The sequence below is a fragment of the Bombus affinis genome, unplaced genomic scaffold, assembly GCF_024516045.1.
Source record: "Bombus affinis isolate iyBomAffi1 unplaced genomic scaffold, iyBomAffi1.2 ctg00000959.1, whole genome shotgun sequence".
Classification (NCBI taxonomy): Eukaryota; Metazoa; Arthropoda; class Insecta; order Hymenoptera; family Apidae; genus Bombus; species Bombus affinis.
Window position 1 is genome coordinate 23,144 of NW_026109466.1, and position 12,791 is coordinate 35,934.

Here is a 12,791-nt window from a genome sequence, read left to right on the forward strand (position 1 = left end):
CGAATTTAAAGTGCAGATTGTATTAATTGAAATAATTGGTTGGTTTGATCAAATTAATCGTTTTAAGCTGAAATGACGAAGGTCATCCAAGTAATTGATGTCCACTGTAATTATTTGTTAATCGCGCGTGGAATCGGAACGATTCGACCTCGTTCCAACGCGAATCGTTACTAAGGCAGAGACGGCAATTAATAATTGTCGCGTCATTTGTTCGATCGTGTTCACAAATTCAAATACGGCTGAGTGGCGAAAACCATTTATAACACGTCCCGTACCGCGTAGGTCGTATACATATCTCAGGATGAATTTTTCGTACTTCGCCGCATATATTCTCCATGTCAGACATACCATAAAATATTTCGTGCAATCGCGTATTCCTGTCTAATGTCAGGAATTCTCTTTCCATAGGTCTGCGTTTTCCATATTATCTATTTTGCTTATCAGTAAACATTCTTACAATTTGTGATTAATACTGTACGTACAAGAACGTTAAGTTTTTGACGTTGTAATATTTCACATGAAATAATAATGGCTGTATATCGACTAACTTATTAATTAATTAAATTCGTGTATATCAAGTTTCCTATCATTTAATACTTTCGTGTAACTACAGAGATTTGATACTATGAAATGAAATATAAAACTTGGTAAAAAAACGCGCTTCGTTAGGAAATGAGGGTAATGATGCAAATATTTTTTGTAGCCATTATATAGAATTTCGATGGTATAATTAATCAGTATCAACTTACCAGCCCCTGACGGGAAGAAAGTGACGAAAATAACCTGCAAGCAGATGAGAATTGCAAGTATTTTCGAGTACAGGTCCTTCATGGTTGTAAAAGATCAGGGGATGTTGTCGCTCTAGAATAGGCGAAAATCAGCTGTTTCAATAACTGCTTTGTGGGCACTGGAGTGCGTAGACCAGAAATATCTGCGACAAAAATCAGAATACATTTGTTTTCACATGATTCGATCAATTTTGTGTAGGACTAAGCTGATTGAACCTAACACGGGATAATTGTCCAACTTACGACCTTAACAAGCCCGCTTGATTCTCTATAAGTGCTTGAAATTGATGCTTGTATTCTTTCCAGATTAACAAGCTTTGCCCCCCCCCCCCAACCCCCTCCCTCTCTATTTCCTTAGATCGAGTTAGACTGCCACAACATATTATCTTTCTTCTTTTCTTTTCTTTTTTTTCGATCTTTTAAAGCCTTAAATCGCTGGTTATTATAGTGTATACATTCAATTACTCTGTAAGTCGTAAGTACATGTTTTACGTTATTTTTTATTTTCCAGCTAAATTCCACAAAAACAAGAAATATACTTCCAACGTGTTTTCACGTGTCTCTAGCAAAGATCTGAAAAACAAGTTGCGGCGCAATTTAAAACGACAAATAGCACCGTGTGTCTCGTTGTGGCAACGCACGCTTCGTCAGCTTTTTAAAAGCGCTCTCTGTCTGCTTTTTTCTCTCTTCACCGCCTATTCGTTTTTTCTTAACGAGTGAAACCGTTTTTACGAGGACGGGAGCACAGAAATGACGTACTGGCAATTCTGTTTCGTGATGACACAAGCAGCCCGGTTTCAGTGAATTAAACCTGGCCCCAAGCTTCCAATTATCTCTCCCTTCCTTTCCTTTATTTTTCCCTTCTATATCGAGTTTCAGGTTTTCTAAATTTCCATTACAATCAACTATGGCTTTTCTCTATTTTATATGTTAGCCGATGATTCATGGCAAAAACGTCGGCTGTAAAAATATTTGGAGTTGCAACAGCAACAAGTGTGTTTTCTCAAACAGAAAATATTGGAAGCGTACTCGTTGGCAAAACAGTTCACGGATAGTTCGTCCTCTGCTTGTTATTTGTTTCAATACCGTTAGCAAATAAATTCATGAAACATAGTGGTGTCGCATAAATTGAAAATAAAAGCTTTGCGTATACTTGGCAGTTGAACTTTGGCTATTATACGTATGTTATATATGTAGTATCGTGGACAAAAGGCCTAAGATATCTGCCGAACCATAAACAATGCCGCGAGAGCCGCGGCATCGTCGGGTACATCAATGTGTCGTCGGTTCTTTTTAAGTGGATAGTTTCGTGGAAAGGGCCTGCGTGACTCTGGCCACGGGCGTTTCGGGACACGTGTCCGATAGGACGGGAAAAGACAAAGAGACGCTAAAGGCAGTGTTAGTTGAGAAGCCGGAGAAGACGGATGCAAAAGGTGTGCAGAGTGTGACTTGAGAAGCGAGAGCGAGCGAGTGTAGAAGCGGAAGAGTGTGAATCGGGAAGTCGGAAGCCGTCTATGAGAATAAGACGTACGACAGCATCGTAATCATTTCGTTGCTTCGAACATTATTTATTAAATCAAAACATCATTACTTGTCCTTTCCTCTAAGACCCATTAAGATACTACATATATATATATATATATATATAGAAGATTGCTTAGAATTTGGAGCTTAATAACATATGTCAAAATCATTGACATTAAAGAAGGTGAACCTTACTTACGAAATTTCCTTCCGTCAAATGATACATAAAAATTGAAAAAAATAATATACATAGTTTTGACTTTCTTCCGCATTATAATTTGAATCACTCGATTTATTCGACTAAAGATAATCAAGCAATAACCTCACTTTACACGTATTCTCATCACGTGAAATAGATCACATCAGGGATTTTCAAAAGTCGATGGAATATTAATGGCGATTAATTATTTATGGATGTATTCTGCACGGTTAAAGCAATCGCCTAGTGAATTATCGAGTTCCAGGAATATGAGCGGTAAACAGGATTGCAGCTATAAATGACTCTCTAACGTGTATATTAGAGATGAATTTGATCATTTATCCTCATAATATGAAATACGCTTTCAAGTGGAAATCATAATTAACAATTTCTGGCAGCGAAAAGTAAATAAATCGATACGTTTAAATCAATATTAGAATTTCTTAATATTTTTATCAAATATTTTTATCAAATATTTTAACATCGTAGAAGTGTCGTTGGAGAGAAATATTAGGTTGTTCCAAAAGTTTCTTTCGGTTTATAAAGAAATGATAGATGTACGATATTTTTTGCATTATATTATTTTATTCAATTATGTGCGATCCACCTTTCTCCAATTTAATATAAAATAACATAAAACAAAAAATGCTGTGTATCTATCATTTCTCTATAAAACGAAAGAAAATTTTGCGAAAATATAATAGAAATTTAGCTTTAACACAATATAAAAATGGATTGTTATGCCCCTAGGAGATAAGAACAATATGATTAATATTAATAATGAATACGTTAACGTAACGAAAAGCAGCTTTTGCAGAAGGCTATAACCTGAAAATGTTTACTAAAGAATGATAACATGAATTTTCTTAAGTACCCCATTTGATACTTAATCTGCTTTGTAAATACTGTACGTCCTAACTTTGAAAGAATGCAATTTTAGCCAGAATGTTTCAAATTACCTAGCCGTATTGTTTCCTTGTAATGTAATTTATATTTACATTATCTCGCGTAATTCTTTCCACTTTATTGACTTCTAAACGTTAATGTAATATAATTTTTATAATATAATTTTAATCGAAGTTATTTAAAATTTGTAGTATCTCATCCCTACTAGAATAATATTAACAAATGTGCAGAGCTCAAGTCGAATAACACCGGCTCAGATAAATGATCATCAAACTTACTTTTGTTATCGTCGATGTCAGTGATTTTGAACCAGCCAACGTCCATGGCAATCAATATTATTTAGCCGGTCTTAACGCAATGTAAAAAGCAAAAAAAAAGAGGAAGGAAGGAACAGGGAAGCAAAGAGATAAAACGAATTTTTCATTTTCTCGAAACTAGATCGAGTTTCAAGCTGCTCGTAAAAGAGTCTGTAGCCAATCCGACTAAATTCGACGAACCGCGCTTGAAAATTCCCAGAGAACTGTGATAACCATCGAAATCTGTACAATTTGTCGATTCATCGCTTGATTAAAAAATGGAACAAAATGAGGCTGATCAGCCGGCCTTTCAACTTCTAATGATCCCTATCGTTTTACCCTAGGTTGAATGCTACGATATAAGCCGAAACAGCTATAAGTAGGGTTCACGTGATTGCCGCCATCTATTATTCACGCGTTACACATTCGCCAGACAGACGCGTCTAACGGTTGACATTGTTTTCTACCCTCAGTTCCAACGCAATTACGTTGCTACGTGCAATCAAGTCTCGAGTGAAGCTAATGATAAGTTGTTGTTCGATCCTACACAATTACTAAAATTATTCAAATTAAACTAATTTAGTCTAAAAAAACAAGTAATTTCGTTATATATTTCCTTTCATAATAAGCCATGGTTGGAATATAGTAGCTGACGAAAATATTCGTATATTTGTAGAAACATTTTAGGGCTGTATTATGCATAACGGCACTATAGAATTAATACTGTAACAGAATTCTACTATCATGGTTATGCTGGTAATATTCGAAACAAATCTGAAAATCTATGTAGATGTTGTAAGATATTCAGTACGAGTACTGTGCATTACTGGTATGTACATAATCACGACGAGATAAGGAAGGTACTGTTCTCTATTGCTCATCGCTACCCGTTGCTAGTAGCAACGTACTATGCATATATATCTCGTAAAGATTTTAAATGTAGCCAACGAGACCATTTTTAATATTTGACTATCGTGACCCATTACAGTTTCATCACTTTCGATTAATTGAACACGACCCGCACCTTAAGACTAAAATACACAATATAAGTATGGCACAGAAAATCTTTTAAAATTTACGGACGACTATTTATGGTATTTAAAGGCAGCAAAGATAATAATTAGCTGCGGATTTTCCTCGAATCGTAGCATACAATATGGAATCTGATTATTAAAAATTACAGTGGAAATACAGTGGATTTCCATAAGATATTCGTGCTTGTGGCATTTTGGAAATAAATTCTTAACCCAAATGGACGACCTCGATACTCGAGAAATTTTGTGAAGCTGACGTCAATGGCGATATGTACTGTTGTTGTGCTATCATTTCATAGTAAGCTGTATTGATTGCACTTCTATTCACGGAATTGATTTATTCCACACAAAAGTTGACAACAATAATCGAAAAAAGAAAAATATATTACCGCCTTTCACATCAGCATACACAAGCACATAGGATTTCACACGAATATACACACTTGTAAATTCGACGAAACGATCAAATTTAATTATTTTTCGATTTTTCGGGCATCAAGTACTACATCAAACGTTACACATCAAACGTTAAAATACGGCGAGCATACAAAATGTACAAACCACTCTAAATTAATTAACTTTGAACGTTATTGATTAATTAAAACAAACCACTGTTGCGTTGAGTTTTACATTTTAAAAAGTTGTTATCCGTTTTTGCTTTGTTTAAAACTAAAAACAGGACTACGTTCATTGTAAGTCGTAAATATCCCTTTTATTTATTTAAACAAACAGATATTTAAACAAACAACTTATAAATATATAATTTATTTACGTATATTTGTAATATCTGTTTTATAAATTTGTACAACCATTTATCCATTTATCTATTTTATTTGCATATAATTTTTATAGACTTTTTTTTCTTTTTTCTTATTTTTTTTTTTTTTTTTTATTTAAGAACGAAAAATTGTGATTCTATTTTAAGACATGTCAGACTGAAGCGATACGCGATATATATTTCTATTCGGATTTCACCGTCGTCGTAATCGATGCTATTGGAAACGTTTCACGATAGACGTCTTACAAGCGCTTGCAATGTCCGTCATGTGTAAGGCTCTACCACTGAATCGCGGCTGCCATTTAGTGATTAAGGTCGATCACTTAGAGACGTTAATCCGCCATAATGGTGAGCAATACATCGAAGCCATTATTGAAAGCATAGTTACGCGTTAATTTCATCGATCTTATTCACAAATAGAAGTGTACAAATTATAGGATTTCCAAATATTTAGTTTAGTTAAAAGGAGATATGAAAATGACAGGTATATTCAAAGGATAAAACAGAACCGTACGATTGTAAAGTTTCAAATCATTATAACTATTTAAATTTGAAAAATCTTACTATATTTATACAATATATTTTTATTAAGAATGGAAGAAATTTCGAAAAATCCGCCAACACTTTTTACTATCGTCTTGAAGCACACCATATGTTAAGCTTCTTCGTCGTTACAAATTTTATCGCGGATGTAACGAACGTTTCGAACATGTAGCACGCACGCGTCAACGCCTACATTTGGATTTTAAATATATGTTTTATGCATTAAATGTATTTGTACTTTCTTGCGCAATTTCTTTTAATTTGTTACGATATGGAGGGTTTAATTACGTTTAAGATATCTATCTGAATCCTTTAAATTCAATGTTCTTTAAAACATTACGTTACGTAAAATAATCGTTTTTCCACTTTATTGTATCATAAAATAGTTACTTAAATTCATATTACTTAAAGAATCTTCCTACAGAAAGAATAAAAAAGAATAAAATCCTATATGTTAAATTTTACGTGGTTGATGGAATACATAGCGATGACGAGAACTAACTACAGACAACAAGAAACTATTAGCGAAGGCAACTGGTGACTATGAATGTCGTCTTTATAATATGTGGCGACTAAGGAGAACAACTACCAACTACGGATAACAAGTAACAACCAACTGTCTCGTTTCTAAGGGGCAACTAACTTGCAATTATCCTCCTTTGATGGTTCCTGTAGCGTGATATACGTCTTGAACGTAGTTAAAGAATATGGTCGCTGCTGAATGGCGATTTGACAGCAAGGCGATCCCGCCAGTTCAAAGCTTGACATTGCAAGCTACCGAAGACCATTAATCTTGTTATCGAATATCTAGCTTTCAGAAGAACCCTTGTGATATGATATGACGTCATGACATTTTTATGACGAAGATGAACAAACACCGACCTCTAACGAAACAAATTTTTATTAAGTGCCGTATGTGGGTTGCAGGCCGGCCAACCAAGGAAATTTATCGAATGTATAAAGTAAAATATATACGAATATATTGGATATATCATAAAATGCCCGCGTTATATCGTCTAAAGAAAGCTAAATTTAAGGAATTAAAAAATTGAAATACCAATTATAAGAGAGTTAATTAAATTCAAACCTATCGATGGTCTCATAAAGACCTATATTTCCTGGAAATTGATATCTTTCGAATTCTAAATTCTCCTTAGAAAGTATCATAGAGAAAATATGAAACTTGAAAAGTACATCACGCTGATGCCTCGATAAACCGTCGTGTCGATAAATCCATGTGTCCGAGCGATGAATTTTCCCCAAACAACAAAAAACTGAAGGGAAATCTTCTTTGAAGGACGTGACAAAAGGTAGGGGAAGCGGGAACAATGATCACGCGATAAACTGATGGTGTACGTATAGAACGTGTACGTATAGAACGTTGCGAGAGAATTATCGAGAAACAAAAAAAGAAAAAAATAATCGTTGGCCGGCGCGACTATACGCTGTCGACGGGCAAACAGCGACTGAGACTAACTGAAACGAACTCTGTCGCAGTACGAGCACGGGCTGCGTTCGCGGGTCGATCGAACACGTTCTGCGCCTCTCCTCGGCACCGGCGTCAAAGCCACCCCCGATGGCTGCAACGCACTGGTGCACTTGGTGGTCCTTCCTTTTTCGTGTGATATTATACCAGCATCTGTGATGCCATTTCAAAGACCGCAATCAAAGCATTAAATGCCAGATTAAAGCGACGCGATAATATTACCCCAATATTCGTCCGTAAATGTTACCGTATAGATGTTTAATGCTTTATTATGCTTCGATAAAGCAATAACACAGAAATAATTGCATTATTATGCTTCGAATAATTTACTATCACATGAATCGTTCCACAAGAAAACATATGTTTCACTTTTCCCCGTAGTATGATTGTAATTTATAACAAATATTTATAATTTATAATTTAAAATATTTATAATTCACTGAAAGTATCTTCCTGTCACGATTATAGGCGTAAAATGTCAAATTAAAAGTACCAAATTAAAAACATATGGTATCCCGAAACCAAACGTACGACATGGCGAATCACGATGATACGATAAAAATTGATCTATGTCTTGATTTATTCAAACAGAACGAACTTACTCGAACTTTTCCAGAATAAACGATTTATCCGATAATATCCGTCACTAGCTTCTCTTCCTTCAACGGTAACAACTGACACCGAAAGCTCGAGAGACCCGAACGGTGAGACGTACCCAGAAGCAATGCAGTTACCTGGGCAAAGAGTCCCAAAGACCAAGGACGTAGGAAATTTCGAGAAACGGAAATGGAAACTGGAGTGGCGCGTCAATCAGCACTGACGGAAACTAATAAAAATGGAAAAAACCAAACTAATTCGTTTCACAAATTATTAAAACGATATTATTGAAAATTTCACTCGATTTTCTCACTGCACACGTCAATATTTGTCGAAATATCAATATTAAAAAGTTAATAAAAAAAAATATCCTCTTTCTTCATACCTGTCTTTCTCCCGGGCGGCGAAGGAATACTAGAATGTTCGAGAACAACGGATACTTTTTGATTTTATCTCAATATCAATTTCAATCTTTTTAAACGAAATATAATCTGAACGATGAAACGTTTGATCAAATAATGTTCTTCGTTCGATGCTAAAGGAAATTGAGAAGAAACATCGAAAATTCGTTAATAAAACGAATTTCTTTGTTTCTGTTAGATAATAAACTTGATATACGTATTGGTTTTTAAAATCAATATAGCTAACCAATGGGCACACTTTTAACAAGGGTGATGGAACATACCAAAAATCTTTCAAGATGGTCTTGGCAACGGAAGAGTCGAAAATATGACAATTATGAATGAAAAATTCTAATATTTTACAGCTGGCAACGATAAACAACTCCAGATATTCTCCTAATTAATTTACAACAAATTCGCGTATATGATCGATAGCTGACGTCACTGTGTCCCACAGCCCTTGTAAAACGATAAGAATTTCCTGGGAAACTTGTAGCCACGAAATGAAAAAGATGATAAAACTTCTAACAAGAGTACTGAGACGAGCAACTTTGTACTTACCCCTTCGGAGTAGGGAACGTGATTAAACGTCCGCGAGTTCGAAACTTTTGTAAGTCACTGCACGGCCCGCTGCTTATGGTGGAAATGTAATAGATATAAGTACAGAGCGCGTGAGCGAACTAAAAACGCGATATAGGGGTAAAGAGAGAGACCGTTCCGTCCTTCTCTAATGCCCGCGTACTTGTACCGGAAATGTGTAACAACGGTAAACGAGCGCCGTCAGTGTCCACTAGTGTGCATGCCTGATTAAACAAGGACAGAAAATGCTTATATACAGCCTTCTCTTTCTATTTCCATGTCGCATCCATCTTACTATACAGTAGACAGGATTCGACTATTCCATCATTATATTCGCACCCTGCTTACGTGTGAACTAACATTGCCATGACAACAAATCGTTCGTCTCCTGTTTGATGCTCAGTTTTCAACGGAGTTGAAGGGAAACTTTATAAGAGAAAGGAAGTGACGGATTGTCTCAAAGTAATAAACGAAAATTCTCGTAACTATCGAAAAACGATAGTCAATACAAGGATATCATTATCACATTTAAAACTATTACAATGAACGGTGATTTATCGCTGCAAGGTACCACAAATAAGATATCTCATAATTTGCGAAAAGACTTGGAACTTCCATGACAGTCATGAGTGTGTTTTGTCATTGATTTGCCATATTGCGTTTTTCACAATTGTTGTTCATTTTTTGTGATATTTTACACTCGCACATAGTATCTATGATTTTTTCTTTCGATAATTCTTATAATTATTGTCAATAATTAATTATTTATAACCATTTACGCTGTATTATATATCATTAAGATTTATCTTTGCACGTATCAAGATAGTAGATAACAAAATTATGTTTATATATTTATATTATGTGTATATATTTAGATATCTTCTTAGTTGCAATTTTTTCGAATAATATCGGCGACCAATCGAAATAGAAATTAGTGCGGAAAGAGGGGAAGGAACCAAAATTTGAAAATCGACATCGGTAACTCAGTAGTTATAGAGTAACTCAATCGATAACGTAGATTAACTAGTTATAAATGAAAATATATTTAAATTCAAACTTTAAAATTAGAAATTAAAAGGCAGAAGGCAAAAAATTATCGCCGAGGATTTATATAATAATAAATAGACAGTACATTCTTTTTGTCTGTCTTACCTAGAAATAAAACAGTTAATAGATGATTATCGTATAGTGTGTACTCATAGCATAAAATTTGTTCAATGAATTAAAAATTATATTTTTTAGATATGTAGACATTAGCGATGTATTAATCCGGGAAGCTCGTCTACCTCGGAAATATCGAGTCTGCGACAACGTCGATTTGGAAATTATTCTTACAGAATATGAAAATTATTACAAGATGAAATTCCAAAAATATCCTATATTGTGCAAGAAAATAACTGAAAAGGAAATAAAGACGAGGGAAATGACAAATGCGAACAAAGTGTAAGAATTTAAATTATTTAACACTATTCAACGTTCTCAACGTATTCAACGTATCGATTACAATATCATTCAATCTTTGAAGAAGTAGTAAAACGTGTCAAATCTGTTAGCAAACAAACGAGAAGTGAGTCTGTATCTGGGTCTGTGAAAGGGAGAATGCACAACAGAAGATGAGGGGTGATGCTACGGATGATATTAATCTCGCAATGACAGTGACATCAATTTTCGCCAATGAAAGCGATGAATCTTCATCAGAAGAGGAGAGCTATTTAACATCTTAATGGAACAATCCACGCAATCAAAGATATCAAAATAGGCTCAGAAGCTTTATATAGACAATCTGGAATTATGGAAGATTATTGAAGACATTTCATGCGTAAGTTATTTTCGATTAATATACGTATTGTAAATACTGATTTCAGTAAAGCTTTAAATAACGAATTACATAACACTTACGGAAATTAATACGGAGATTATGCGCCATTTCATCTTTGTATTGTCGTAGGAAATCATACTGACAAAATTAAATGTATATTGGGACAACATCGTAGGCCTAGAGGAATGTAAATCTGCTATTAAGGAGGCCATTGTGTATCTCCTCAAGTACCTTATCTTTTTTAAAGGCCCATTTTCTCCCTGGAATGTCAATGCACCTTTTTTAACATAACGGCCAGCTCATTGGTGAGCAAATGGAGAGGTGATTCCGAGAAGTATATCCGTGTAAGTTGATTTCCTTTGTCTATGAAGAAGAGATTCTGGAATATATCATATATAATAATAATCATATATAAATAGAATAGTTACATTAATACATTTGTTAAACTGAACAGGTTTTATTTGAACTTGCCTATAATTTTTCGCCTACAATTATTTTTATCGACGAGATTGACTGGATAGGCACAAATAAAGGAGTAAACTGTACATTGTCTGAACCTGCAAAGAGATTCAGATCAGAACTTCTTTCTAGATTGGATGGATTAGTATCTAACGAAAATTCTAATGTAGTTCTTTTGGCTGCAACTAATTGCCCTTGCTATGTATATCACGCTATTTCAATGTTTTCTAAGTAGAAAATATCTTAATATCATAATTATTCATTATCTTAATCTTAATTATTGTGTTGTGCGGAATATTCCTTTGTTATTATTAATATAACAGAACAATAATATTTATTGTAAATATATTATTAGGGACATTGATGCAGCTTTACGCAGATGCCTTGAAAAGAAAATATACGTATCATTACCAAATGAAGTTACTCGACTTGGTATGTTCAAATTATACCTTAGCAACCAGTTATTAGAGAATATGGATATTGTAAACCACATAATAAAATCTACTGAAAAATATTCTTGCGTGGATATAAAATTGCTTTGTAAGCAAGCATGGCTGCTCGAAATAAGTCCAATATGGGAAAAACTTGAAAAAAAAAAAAAAAAAAAGAAACATCTGTTACGACTTTGAAATATGAATTAAAGAATTATGAAATAATAGCAAAATTGTTAAAAAACAATGTCACCTACAGTTACGGATGTGGATAGATATGAAGCGTGGAATAAATATGTATGCCATAAGAACATATTTTAAAAAATATAAATGCTTATCATATAAAAATATAAAAATATAAAAATATAAAAATATAAAAATATAAATGGTTATAAATTATTAATATAATTATCGTTCGAAAAATTGTTCGTGTGCGTGCATGTATGTGTGCGCACGCGTTATAAACAAGTTTGAATGTTCGTTCTACATATATGTATACGTGGTATACATCTTCCCTTATAATATATAATATGTGTAATCTGAGTGGTAATATCTCCACGTATTACATATGTGTTAGTGTATTTTATCGATAATCTGTCTTTTATTTCCTCTTATCTTATTAACGCATGTATGGGCGCGTATATGCGCCGGGCGAAAGCTATGGTTATATATGGGATTGTTAACAAATAAAAATTAATCTAGGTGTTATTAAAGAAATTTGTTTCACCTTCTAAACTTTTTGATGATTGGTTTACTTTGAATATTTTGCATATTTTGCATATCATGAGCATTTTGTACATTTCTATACATTCAAACTTTCTATGAATATAAAATGATCCGCACTACTATCTACTTCATAGTATACTCTATACGTTTAAAATGCTCCATTAGAAGCTTAAATCTATCAAAATACAGCTCCTAGGGAAATGTGAATTTTCACATGAACACATA

The 12,791-nt window shown here is 33.9% G+C and overlaps 2 long non-coding RNA genes across 2 annotated transcripts in view; one reads left to right on the top strand and one right to left on the bottom strand.

Moving 5' to 3' along the window:
- Positions 1-10,731, top strand: part of LOC126928449 (uncharacterized) — a 32,795-nt gene extending 22,064 nt beyond the window's left edge. Inside the window, exons 2-3 of the long non-coding RNA XR_007716680.1 lie at positions 9,755-10,574; positions 10,685-10,731. This is a non-coding gene — a long non-coding RNA (uncharacterized LOC126928449). The remainder of the gene's footprint in view (positions 1-9,754; positions 10,575-10,684) is intronic.
- LOC126928447 (uncharacterized) lies at positions 10,576-11,179 on the bottom strand. Its single transcript, XR_007716678.1, has 2 exons — positions 11,031-11,179; positions 10,576-10,914 (listed from the first exon to the last, which is right to left on the bottom strand). It is a non-coding gene; the product is annotated as an uncharacterized LOC126928447 (long non-coding RNA).
- Between the last annotated feature and the right edge of the window lie 1,612 nt (positions 11,180-12,791).